Raw genomic sequence first — 14,892 nt, 5'->3', positions numbered from 1 at the left:
AGAACAGACCCTCTGCTTAAAAATAAAAAATAATTAAAAAAAACGTTTTATTCTAGCTTTATGCATTCTTTTTTTTTTTAGTTGACATTTCATTTAGTAACATTAGGCAGTTTGGATTTAATGTTGATGACCACGTTATTTCACATATGCATATGATTACATGTGAGATCGCTTGTTCCTGCATTTTCTTCGCATGTGTTTTGATCAGGAGATTCTGTTCAGTTAGTTCTTTCAGAAGATGTGTCATAGCGCCCCCTAGCGTATAACAGTGAAAACACGGAAAGCACCGTTTCCTCACAAATGACGGAAATTTCTGTCAATGGAGGGGAAAGAGTTAGTAATAGTTCACGAAATAAGGGGGAGTCCATGACAGAATATTTACTTTTGGAGACTTACTTTGGCCTATTTATCCCATAATTTACTCGCCCTCACCCTTCCTCCAGAACTCGACTCTCGCCGAAAGCCAGTGATTATAGTTTATAAAATTTTAAATATGTATATTTTTCTTACAAAAACCCATTGCTTCGCTTCAGAAGGCATTTATTAACCTGCTGGAGTCGTATGGGTTACTTTTATGATAGATGGATGTGCTTTTTGGATCTTCACAAACTATTTTTTAATTAGCTATTCAGCTAATTCACTTATTCGGTGCTATTACAAAAATGGGAAGAGCTAGGATATTATTTAATGTAACTCAGATTGTGTTCAGCTGAAAGAAGAAAGTCACACAGGCTACACGGGATGGCTTGAAGACGGTGAGTAAATTATGGAATAATTCTCCTTTTTGGGTGAACTATCTCTTTTTTTTAAAAAAAGTTCAGTTTTGCAAATGCATGTCAAGTTAGCTTTGCAGATTTATTTTGTTAGCCAAGACACAACATGAATCTTGGAAAATAGCTGAAATGCATCTTTCTTACCAGACATTACACATCCTCATTATGCTTTGCCAGCTCTTGCCACCTTTGTTTATGGGATATGTTAACTAGCGGGGTAGAGCTAATGTCTTCAGGCATCTTGGCACTGACATCTGCCACCTTTGCCTTTGTTTGCTGCTTCTGTTCGTGACGTGCATATGTTTTATTGATTTAGATATTGTAAGCAAGCAAAGGGTAGGCAATGTCTGCAACAAGTCAAACTGGCTCCCCTAATTTCCATTTTGCACTTTATTTGATTCAGGCTTTTACTGTCATGCAATGGGACTATTGAGCACTTCACATCTTTCCAGAGCTTTGACTAGAGTTAAATGCTTGGTCTAAAACTATGTACTCTTAGTGTGCAATTATATTGCTTTTGAATGTTTTAAGCTTTGTTTCGGTTTTACAAATTATGTAAAATGACAAGCATTCATTGCCTTGCAACTAAATGAGTATACTTTAAAAGCTGCCGCATGCCGCATGCCTCCGGAGACAAAGTAAAACAATTAGAATCACTGACATTGTTATTGTTTGCAAATATTTCTACAATTACGCTTATGGATCTTTGTATCTCTCCTTAATTAAATAACTTAGTTGAAATACTAATGACTGCTACTAGACTCTTACACACCATGAATCATACCATAAAAAGTATGTAATTCAGTAATATTGTGATTTTTTTTTTTTACAATTTAAAAGAAGTGTTTTCTATTTTAATATATTTTAAAATGTAGTTTATTCCTGTGATGGTAAAGCTGAATTATTAGCATCATTACTCCATTCTTCAGTGTCACATGATCCTTCAGAAATCAGTTTAATATGATGATCTGCTGCTCAAGAAACATTTTTTATTATTATAAATGAAAACAGTTGTGCTGCTTAGTATTTTTGTGGAAACATCATTTTTTTCAGGATTATTTGCTGAATAGAAAGGCCAAAAGAACAGTATTTATTTGAAATAGAAATCTTTTGTAACAATGTAAAATTTGTTAATGTCAACATTTATAAATTTAATGTCCTTTCTTAATAAAAATAGTAATTTCATTAAAAAAAAGAAAAAACCTTACTGACCCCAAAATTTTTAACAGAAGTGTACTTTTCAAGATAAAAAGTACTTTTCTTTACAAATACAGCAAATTATCATTAATTTATCAATATCACTTCACAACAATCAGAACTAACCTCGCCTTTGTCATAAAAAGGTTAAATTCTGATATTTTACAAGACTTATTGACCGTGATACTATTTGTGAACAAAATAACATGAAAAGGGCTGTTGTATATATCATGTGATTATATCATAGACAGTAAAAGAAATGGACACAGCGACCCCATTGGATTCAACGGAGAAAAGTGAAGTCAATTAGAAGCACTCACTTCCTGATGGCTGAGCGTACTGCGCAGACTCAAACTGAGCTTGACGACGTAGATGTGACGTGAGCAACCTGTCTGTCTTCTAGTAGCTGTGCCAAGAGAAGTCTGAATCATTCCCTTCCGAATCTTGCAGAGACGGAGAGTGTGAGTAGGAGGTGTCCATGAGCTAGGAGCAGGAGAAACTTTTGCTAAGTATTCTGATTCATTATTTTGTCATTTTGCCTCCACGTCTCCCCGATTGCCTGCGAGCTTCTCCTCCTGTCCATACGGTAATCTCTCTACTGTGACAGAGAGTCGCGTGGTTATGACGCAATCGTTAGCCTATTTTTTACAAAAATGGCTTCTACGGGGCCATAGCGTAAGATACAAGGTAATGGAGCCTTTTATACATTTTCATGTTTCTTTAGAAATAAATAATGGACAAATGGAGTCTTTAAACGCCTCAGATGTAAAGTTATTCGCTGTCAAAGTGACGCCAAAATGAATGGGAGTCAATGGAATGCTAACAGCAGGTGATGGTCTGCTAATCAATGGCGGCCCCCGGGGAAGCTTCAATGTTTTCCGAAACATTGGGGGCTTGGATTATATTCAGGGGATGTTTACACAACACCATTTTCTACTAAAAACAGAAAACCTTTTTTTGATGGTCGTTCATTTACACGACAATGGCGGTTTGGGAGCCTAAAAATGCAAACTTTTGAAAACGTTTCAAAGTGCAAGTTTAAAAAAAAACTTACATTTGTGAAAACGGAGACGGAGGCGCGTGCATATCACGTGTTCAGTCTAAAGGTGCTTAGTGAATCTTTAAAAAGTCACATCGCCAACTACTGGCCTGGCATGAATAATACAGTGCTTTTAGTTGTTCTCACGGATCCATGTGAATGTGGATCGCTTTGACAGCATTCTCATAGGAAGAACTTGCATCGATGTCGTGTAAACGTACCCTCAGTCTAATTCTTCCCTTTTATTCAAAACGATTTGCGGAATGGACCTTGTTTGTGTCATCAAATAACTTTTTTAGTATTATCATTATCAGAAAGCACTCCTTGGGAGCTTTAAAAGTGCAGTGCTGTGATTTCTTGTCCATTAGCATAACTAGTTATTTTATTTATGATATGATGAAGTAGTCAATTTATCTCATAAGAATATAAGTGTAAGCACTAAAAATTACCAGTGATAAAATTAGCCCTTAGCAGAGGAGTTTCACTTAATGATTAGCCTTAAGTTACAGAGCTTCCTTCCAGCTATCTTTAAAGAATGTACTGCACTTTGCCTCAAGCAATTATTTTTCCCAAGATGCTGCCATCTAGAATTACACTCCAAATTACAGGTATGCATTCAGAGGTTAGAGTGTATCCCATCATTCAACACTTACACACACTGAGTCAAATGAACGTACAGACAACGGCGCCGTAAACTCACATCTGCTGTAGTTCTTCTCCAACGGCAAACTCCATTGCCCCATATGCAAATGACTCTGATTATGTAAATGCTTCTAAATATGACAGCTATTCAGGGAAGAGACAATTAAAGTAGCATCGCTCTATGGAATCAAGCTCTGTGTAACTGGAGCCAAGACACACAGGGAACGTTTTACTCTGCGTGGGCCTTCCTGTTATTTAATGCATCGTTCTCTGCATGAGACTAGGTTTATGTTACTTCACACAATTTATAATAATGCCAAATGAGAAACAAGTCAGCCAATGTCATTTTAAAAGGTGGGGGGAAAATTCAGTGTTTGTGAGAATATTATAGTCCTTGCATTCTTTTGAAAAAATAATCTATTTAATAGATATATCTTGTATAGGTCACACATATTTATATATTCTCCCACATGTAGTGGAAAGATATTTTATTAATCAAAAAAAGGAAAATTCACTGTGAAGTGGAAATGTTTAGCGACATCTCAGTATCAAAATTAGATGCTGACAATTAACTGCTGGTGTTACTGTGGTAACGAGTGGGGGAATAGAGTGTAACTTTGCTGCAGACTTTCTGTAAAATCACTACTACCCAAATGTTTCGTTGTACATATACAGTTTCATAATATGGACAGAGATTATCGCTGCAGAGAGCTAAAGCTGTAAATGTCAACACAAACACAACCAGCTTCACAGAGAAGGAGACGTTTTGCCTTGTGGCTTTCAAGTGCAGAGAAAACTGGGGGGGTTTGTCACATCGGAACTATATCTTTAAGCATCTAGTTGGAAAAAATATATTTATCCATTATGTCATCCAAATTAAAATTTAAGTGTCATCATGTTTTTGATCTTGGATGAACACAATAAAACAACACTGATATACATTCAGAAAAGCCACATAGGCTAAATAAAGTAATTATGGTAGATTTTAACTGAAAGTTTGAAGTAGCCTGTTTAACAGGACAAGGGTATTTCCATGTTAAAGTTGTTTTACTTTTGAATTTGTCCTGAAAAGCCATAAACTGCCTTTAACAAGCTGTTCAATGGCTGGTCCTCTTTGTGACAACATGCCCCTTACAGGTCATGTTCACACAGCCTAGGCTACTCTGTGGCTACATTTACGTTGACACCATTTCTTTTCTGTACTCGCAATCAATAATTGTGAACCATGATGACTGAACGACACAACAGCGGCGTGCAAGATACTTTATCATAGAAATATACATAGATTCTCTTTAGTGGCTTAGGAATAGCGGCCCATTGAAACGGCCGCTAATGAGGAATCTATGTAAATCTATGGTTTATTCAAACGGAAAACGAGGATATCGTGGATATTACGTCACCATAGGCGACAATGACAAGGGACGAGCCATTATGTAAAACTGGAATTTCGCTGGATTTACAAATCCTTGGGAACTTTTGGGAGAATGTAAGTGCACAACTGCATGAAATATATCACAATGTGAAAGTGTTTTTTGAATATTTTATTACAAAAATCTTATATTTTGTACCTTTAAATCAGCTCGCGCAGGTGTTACGGAGTCGCTATACGCGGTGGAAGTCAATTTCCGACAAATAAGAAAACAAAATCATGCTATTGGTAAATCTTAATTATGACATAAAAAATTATTATTATTTTATGTCATAATTATGACCTTTTCTAATCGACTTAGTGTGTAATAATTATGACCTTTATAATACCTTTACCTTTTTAATATTCATTACGTAAACATAATGTATTGATGATATGATGTCAAATTTCCTCTCGAGACCCACTCTCTTGTTTGTGAGCCATCTCTAATTATTTTATTGTAGAATCATGTATACATAAAGTAGTTGACACGAACACAGTAAATGCATAAACTGAACACGCAAGTCACGCGTGCACGACCACAATATAACTGGTATAACTTCTCCAGGGACGAGGTCACTCGCGATGAAATCAATCACATATATGCACTGCGACAGCTAAACAAGGGATTGCATTGAGATCCCACTCAGAAGACATGTAGGCCTACCTCTCTCTGAAACTGTGGGACCGAAATAGAGAAAGACTAGAGGGAAAGGTACACCCACAGGATGGTACTGTCGCTTACTTTTTGGGCTGGCATGTGTGCCAGTCCCCTGTGGCTCCGTGGGGAATGATGGGTGAAGAATGGAGGTGACAGAACGGACTATGGCGTTACGCAATCGCTATCCGTCGTGTGTGCCAGTAGATCTGACGTGCAGCTGAGGACAGCATTGGGATGTCAACACTGAGAAAACAACAGCGATAATGAGATATCATTGTTCACCGACAGGCTGAGACTTGTGTAGGAGTGCAGGCGACTTATTTCTAGTAGCCAAATCTCAGTAATGTATTCAAATCATCCGTATTTTTAATTATCATGTTACTATGGGGATTGGGGACCTAGACATAAAGAGAGAACGAACGATTTATTTTTGACAGCATATCACTCCATGAAGGAAGCTGAAGCTTGAGGTGTCAACGAACTAACAAGATTTATTTATTTTTTAATGATTAACATATAAGCATATATATGTATGCATGTATGTGTGTGCGGGGGTGTGTGTGCATAATATACGTATATATTTTCACATACACACTACTGGTCAAAAGTTTTAGATCAGTAAGATTTTTTATGTTTTTAAAAGAAGTCTCTTCTGCTCACCAAGGCTGCATTTATTTGATAAAAAACAATAAAAAAAAACAGTCATATTGTGAAATATTATGACAATTTAAAATGACTGTTTTCTATTTGAATATATTTTAATGTAATTTATTCCTCAGATGAAAGCTTAATTTTCAGCATCATTACTCCAGTCTGCAGTGTCACATGATCCTTCAGAAATCATTCTAAGATTTGATGCTCAAAAAACATTCATTATTATTTTCAATGTTGAAAACAGTTGTATACATTTTTTTTTCAAAATTCTTTGATGAATAGAAAGTTCAAAAGAACAGCATTTATTTAAAATAGAATATTTTCTAACATTATAAATGTCTTTATTGTAACTTTTGATCAGTTTAACTCATCCTTGATGAATAAAAGTATTGATTTATTTTATTTCTTTTCCCCAAAAATAAAATTAAAATTCTTACTGACCCCAAACTTTTGAAGGGTGTTTAGTGTTACAAAAGCTTTAGATTTCAGATAAATGCTGTTCTTTTGAACTTTCTATTCATCATAGCATCATGAAATAAAAATGTAAAAAAAAAAATCAACATTGATAATAATCATAAATGTTTCTTGATCATCAAGTCATCATATTAGAATGATTTCTGAAGGATCATGTGACACTGAAGACTGGAGTAATGATACTGAAAATTCAGCTTTGATCACAGAAATAAATTACACTTAACTATATATTCTCATAGAAAACAGCTGTTTTAAATTGTAATAATATTTCACAATATTACTGTTTTTGTTTGTATTTTTAATCAAATAAATGCAGCCTTGGTGAGCAGAAGAGACTTCTTTTAAAAACATTAAAATCTTACCGATCTAAAACTTTTGACCGGTAGTGTACATATACAGTATATAAGGTCTACTGTAATAATAGTTTTCTACTAGTTCATTCTGCAAAGCCTTCAAAGTAGCAAGCAATATAAAATTAAATCCAAAAGCACCTCTGTCTAGGGCTGAATGCATAATGTATTTTGCAGACTGTATTTACTTTAGTTTTAATTAGTTTGAATTTGTGTGTTCTGTTCATTTAGTTGTGTAATGCACGTAGTCTAAAACATCTGCGGTTCTCCTAAAAGTAAAACTTTTTGGAAGGTGAGTAGAGAATGTGCCGGAAACAAATGGATCAGATTATTTTACTGCACCGATAAAGCAAAGATTTTACAATCCCTTTGGGAATGAAGCTCAACTCATTAGCATAAACAAACATTCACCTTCATATGTCCATTCAGACACCGGCTGTCATTTCAGGTCTTCTCTTTTCATACAATCAAGATGCTATAATAATTGATTATATTATATATTATAATAAAAGTTGACACTTTATTTTACAGTATGTTACATGGGCTGTCAATTATGCATAATTACATGCAACAAACCCTAAACCAAACCCTATTGCAATTAAAATAATACAATTAGTATTATTATTGCATCTTGATTATACATGAACTGAAAGATGTTCCACTATTCCTTCAAGAGAGTTCATAACACAAACTGACTTCATGCAATCATAATTTCACAATCTTAATTTTGTATAATTCTGTTACACTGTACTTACAGCTGTGAACTTAATGTATACTATATAACAATGTACATAATCAAGATGGAATAATAGTAGTGGTATTGACTAAGACATACACTTTTTCCCTTAAAATAATAATATATAAAGACTATACAAGTACATGCAGTTTTGAAGAAGAGTGTTCAAATTGCACAAAACTGACTTCATAAATTCATAATTTCTCAGTTCCAAATCTGTATAATTTTCTGTCACACTACACTTACAGCCTGTGAACTTAATTTACTTCTGTTATGAATTTCTCATATTTCTAGGCATATCTCAATATGCACCTGTTCTCACTCCTCAAAATTATGAGTGTTACCAAAAATTAAGGTCAACTTGAAACGAACTGAATAACCTTTAAATAATTTGGCCTCTTTTCTTGCTGCAATTTAATATAGTGAAAAAAGATTCATTGCAACAGATCAACTGACCTTCCTCCAGCAATATACTCACACGCTGCGCTCTCTTAAAAAGGATATAGCCTGTCTTCACTTATTTATATGCAGTACCAATTCATTCTTCGAACCCTTTGCAAGCAGTCAGGATCTCAGTAAGTTATCAGAGGAGCGTCTGGATCTGCTAGATTTATATGTGATGCAGTTTCTGTATTCCTGTGAATCAAATAGTCATTGAATAAGGTTTGTTATCATCAGAAACAGACGGACTGTCATTCTCCAACCCTATTTAATCAGCCAAGCCACAGGATACCAGGACCCGGATGCCCCATACTGGGAGCCAATCTTTTCCAGCTTTAGCTCTACAAAACTCGGCAAGGAGAATATTGACATGGAAGTAACTATATTTGGATTTATAGAGGCAGTTTCACAGACTTCCGCAAGTCTGGCTCTTGACCAAAGAGTTACAATAGAGTCGCACTGCAGAGTTCTTCACAGTCTTGAAATAAACTTCACGTAAGTATGCGAGGAAATTATGCCTCAAGATATTCATAGCTGTTCATCTGTTCATTCTACTTCACTCAACATAATCAACATGACGACACACTTACTGTACAGAGGCAGTTCTGCATGAAAAGTGAATAAAAATAAACAAATATAACAGAATGTTAATTCACACCGCTCAGACTATATTTTATGTCCTACAATATACCATATGCATACTTGACAAGGTGATTTAGAAAAGACCCAAGGCAGCTCTGAAAAAAATAATTACAATGAGCCATATGGTGAACAGTTCTACACCTCGGCGAACACTTTCACAAAGGCATTTTCTCTGCTGGAAAATGGAGAGACAGCAAGAGATTTTTCCAATAAATATGTTTCATGAAGGTCTGACCTGAATTCACTGCTGCGGTAGCTACATACCTGACAGCTTTTAAGAATGATTGACATAATCACACTTAGCTGTCTCAGTCAATCAAACGATCTGTCTGGAGACATCATACTAAGTGGTACAATTCAAGCTTTTGTTCCTGTTTCTAATTTGGTCTCTTTGCTTATGAAGTCAGGAGGTATGTCAAGATCAATGGAATGGATTGGGCTGGAACGTTATTACGTTTTAAGGCAAGCGTGCTAGATATTCACCAGGATTATCATATTTAACTAAAACTAAAAATGTTAGTTTTTTTTACAAGAAATAAAGGTACAGTATGTAACTTTTGGCCATCTAGTGGTTAAAAAAACTGCATGCATTGCGAAAAAAACATTGTTTTGGTTGTGCTTTGGCTCTGCCTGACTGTGTGGATGAATATGGTTATCCTACTGCTTATTAAACATTCAGTATTGGCTTAGGATATTATAGCTGCGTCCCAAATCAGAGGCTGCATCCTTCGAAGGCAGCATTTGAAGGCAGATTGTGTCACAGAGACGTGTCGAAGGCTGTCCCAATTCGAAGGCTCCTTCAAATGCGACAAGAACAATCCTCCGTAGGCTAGACCGTCCAACTAAACCACGCTCGGTCCGACCTTCGCAGCCTTTGAAGTCCACGTCCTTCATCTCCTTCTTCCACATCCTTCATCTACAAAAAGCCAATCCAATGTTGATTCTTGTTTTATTACGAGCTCTATCGCGTTCTCTTTTTCTCAACAGACTCTCCTTTGTTTCAGTGATTTTAAACAGACGATTCCCAGGAGGTTTGAGATTTAGCCTGGTCCATGTCAACCTTTCTAACTAACCTATGCCCCTCCCACACCATACACGCGTCAAAGTAGCCGGAGCAACTTCTCTCTATATACAGATGTGACGAGACACGCACAGGAGAGCAATTTCCCACAAAAACCATTGCGACAGGTCTAAAATATAAACGCTAGGCTTACCATAGTGAATCAGGGTAAGACAAAAACACGTTTTGGAAGAAGGATTGATGATGTATTTACTCATTGTTTGAATTTTGTACTTTTTTATTTTTTTTACTTATATTTTTATTTAGAACCACAGCATTACATACAATACAGTATGGCATTGGGTTTTAACATGTTAGTCCATCATGTTCCCACAATATTGACAATTCTTCAAAACTTAATTATATCGTTCACATTATACAGAGAATGAAAACGCATTAACCTAGTACAGGGAAAGGTTCGAAAAAAAGTTCGAAAAAATCTGGTTATTATCTTCCATTTGAATTTCCTCCATTATCTGTGGAGTTCGAAAAAATCTGGTTATTATCTTCCATTTGAATTTCCTTCATTATCTGTGGAGTTCGAAAAAATCTGGTTATTATCTTCCATTTGAATTTCCTCCAGACATTAGAGTTGGTCACGAGATGTACCTCTCCACAAGCTTCCTCCCAAGTTTCAAGAGGGACTGTTTCATTAATTTCGTACAGATCTACAACCGTTAACTCTCACTGAGACGAGTGGATTTGTGTAGAGTGTTTGAACCCACTTTATGAAATTGGGGTCTGTAAATTTATTAAGCTTTGTTAATGTGTTTGAATTTGGTCATGTGAGATCTTGTTGTGTTGCCGTCCTATTCTTTTTATCTAAATGTTTGAGAGCGGTAACGCTGTGTTTTGGGAATGATAAAGGAAGGGGGACAGGTAAGAGATGTCACGTGACGTACATTGCACTTAGGTTTATTTTCTGTTTAAATACACCAGGTTAATGGGGCATGTGCCATTTGTTGTACTTTTGTTTGATAGTTAGAGTAGGGAAGGATACGACGTCTCGGACGTCGAAGGCTTTTCCTTTCTACATTTTTCTTCTGAATTAGTTAGGTTAGTTTAAAATGGTATAGAAAGATTATTTTGTTTTATTCTTTTCTTTGAGTTGGCACTGTCCAGTTATTCCCTTTTCCTTTCCCAAGTCTGGGATAATAATATAATTTGCTGGTTTGTTTGATTTATTTTTGATTGTAAACTACTTTAATTGTTTCTTTATTTATCTATATATATATGTTTATATATATAGATATCTTTTGGCAGTTGCACATAATAAATGTGTTCAAACGCTCTGCTGCTTCTTGGTTTCACTCACTTTCCAGTGTTCTAATGGTAAATATTGTTGACGGGTGACATAATGTTCCCCTTCTACCTTCCTAGGCTTTTAAAACCATGAAGGGTTGTAACAGGGTCAAATTTAAACCCTTTAAAGGACAAATCCAGTGAAAAATGAACCTAGGGGTAATTAACACATGGTTACCGAGTCGATCGTTCCCTGCGATGCATTTCATGAAAATCGAATGTATAGAGTTTTATCTTTAAAAACAGATTAGCTCATAACACTAGTATATGGGGCACAGAGTAAGTAAAAGTAAATCGCTAGTTAATACCACTAACAAGGCTCAAAATAGCCTCACACTAACACGGTAGCATAATGAGGGTCCCTACAGACAGTTTAATAAGAAGATACTTATTAAACTGGCGTCATCTTGGAAAACAGTCTCGACTAATCGAGTCACGAACACCGTGCTAAGTGAGCTGGTCGATAGGAATTACGCATAGTGAAATCTAACGTAGCACGGCGTTCGTGACTCGACTAGTCGAGACTGTTTTCCAAGATGACGCCTGTCTGTAAACGCGTAATGTACTGTCTTTATAAAGTATCTTCTTATTAAACTGTCTGTACACTTACAAAGTTCTCAATGCTTCGGTTTGCATGTAGGGACCCTCATTATGCTACTGTGTTAGTGTGAGGCTATTTTGAGCCTTGTTAGTGGTATTAACTAGCGATTTACTTTTACTTACTCTGTGCCCCATATACTAGTGTTATGAGCTAATCTGTTTTTAAAGATAAAACTCTATACATTCGATTTTCATGAAAACGCATCGCAGGGAACGATCGACTCGGTAACCATGTGTTAATTACCCCTAGATTCATTTTTCACTGGATTTGTCCTTTAAGAGTTTGGATCAGATACTGCCAAGATACCCGATCAAATGCCTTATGAGCATCAAGTGATAAGAATACTGCCTTTGTAGATTTTGTATAGCTCAGTATAATCAGATATGTTTCCTCTCTGGAGACACGTTCAGTCTTTCTGCTTGCAAATTCTGCCATGTAAATAGCGAATCCGCCATGACGCGAACACAACTAGCTTTTTTTTAAGGGAATGGGAGATGAGACTCGGATTGGTTTATTGCACGTTATGCCCAAAACACACCCATTACTAATTAAGAGAATAGGGACTACCCTTTTAGACCATGCGCTGGGCGCGCCGACCATTTTTCCCGTTGTTAAACTAGCAAAAGTGGATTCGGACACGCCCTAAGTGCTTTAGACCATGCGCTTAGATCGTTAAAATAGGGTCCAAAATATTAAAGAACTTTAACTTTAAAAATGAATTTTAAAAAAAATATATAGACATAAAAAAACTACTAAAAACTAATTTATTATTTATTATCTTAATGATACTAAAGTAACACTGCTATTTACTAGCATAACTGTATAATCTGCTCAGTTAGAGAATACACTAAAGTGTACATAAAAATAAAACAAATTGCTTTTTGTGTTAGTCAGATAGTCTTTTCCTGTCTAAGTGGCCGGTTCATGGCCAAAAGCAGCCGTAAAGTGGACTAAACTATGCGTTAGGTCTTAGGTCTGAACTTTTCTTGGATATGACCCAATACAAAGTCGCCACAGTCATTTATTCTGCACGGGATCGATATATGAATGGCCAGAGGGAAAGAAACAACTTCCTGAACACCTTGATTGCTATCTCTTTTTTTCCTGATGCAGGCAGAAAGAACCACTCTAGAACTACTTACAGTCTGCCTATGAATGATGTGTCACAGTGTGATTGGATAATCAGTAAGGGCTATAGGGCACAGAGAAGAAATGGCAAATGGCCACTTTAGTGACATATTGCATTTAGGTCAACATGACCGCAAAAGGCCAGGGTGAGAAAAGATCAAATCTTACATAAGAATTTGTGAAATGAAACTGAAGTCAATGCGTCATCACACCGGAAGGATCTCTACATACTGAAGGAGATGATCTTTGAAACTTGAAAATAATGCAGCATTTTAAAGGGATAGTTCACCCAAAAACGAAAACTCTGTGTACTCGCATCATGTTGTTCCAAACAGTATAACTTTTTTGCAGGACAACAAAAATACATTTTTTAAGATGATTTTTTATTCTCTTATCCATGGAATAACAATGAGGACAGTAGTTTTAATAAAAACAAACCAAAAGTTCCATTAAAAAAACAATTAAATTAGACTTTATTTACTGATTCTCGAATTCAACTCACTGATTAAGTGATCTGGAAAGGAATTATCAGTGAATAGAGACTATAAAGGGATAGTTCACCCAAAAATGAAAATTATTCTGTCATTATTTACTCACCCTCATGTTGTTCCAACTCTGTTCTAAATTTCTTTCTTCTGCTGAACATAAAAGAAGATATTTTGAAGAATATGGGTAACCAAACAGTTAATGAGCCCCACTGACTTCCATAGTATGGTAAAGCAAAAAAATACTATGGAAGTCAATGGGGTCAATTAACTGTTTGGTTATCAACATTCTTCAAAATATCTTCTTTTGTGTTCAGCAGAAGAAAGAAATTCATAGAGGTTTGGAACAACTTGAGGGTGAGTAAATGATGACAGAATTAACATTTTTGGGTGAACTATCCCTTTATTTCATACTATTCCTCTCGGAAAACCTTGACTTCAGAAGACTTGAAATACAGTATAACAGTTCATATGGAACATTTTAAGATACTTTTATGACTTTTTTTGCATCATTTGTGAAGATTGAAAGCCTCAGTCCCCATTTATTGTAATTGCACAGAAAATATCGATCAGCACGGAATGTGTCCTTTTTGTGTTTCACTGAAGAAAGTCAAAGTGGTTTAACGACATTAGGGTGAGTAAATAATGACTGAATTTTTATATTTGGGTGATGTAGTGCAATATGCATGTGTGAATACGTGAATGGTAAAGTATTCCTTTCGCAATTAATCTTTTTAGATGGTGTTTCTGGCACACGTTTGAAGGAGAGGTCTTTAGTCATTTTGTGTGTGGTTAATTATTAATGTTATATACAAGTCATGCATACTAATTATGAGTGCCATATTACACTGAATTTAGAAAAAGATGGACTAGAAGAAGTGGAAAACTGTTTGAGAGAAATGCAGTATGCATGTTTTTTTGACACATCTCTGCTTCTCACCTCAGCTGTGATTAATGCAGCATGTGGCATTGCTGGAAGCTTTAGATAATGATGGAGGCTGTGCACCTTATGTTCAGTACACACGCTATTGTGACCGCCTGTAACCTGTCAGGATTTCACAGTCCACTCAATCACTAAAAGAGAGTTCACAAATAGAAAAAAGTGCATATCTTGTTGCTCAATGGAAGAAGAAAAAAAAATAGAGAGAGAAATAAAGTGATTTGGCTTCCACAGCTCACAACATTCAGATGAAACGTTGTGATCAGAATGGTCAATAATGGCAATAACTCAGAATTTCCTTCAGAGGCTATATATATATAGATATATATATATATATATATTTAATATAATATACATGC

This window comes from Abramis brama (genome assembly GCF_963993115.1).
Source record: "Abramis brama genome assembly, chromosome: 25".
In the NCBI taxonomy this organism is placed as follows: Eukaryota; Metazoa; Chordata; class Actinopteri; order Cypriniformes; family Leuciscidae; genus Abramis; species Abramis brama.
This window is presented reverse-complemented; position numbering follows the sequence as displayed.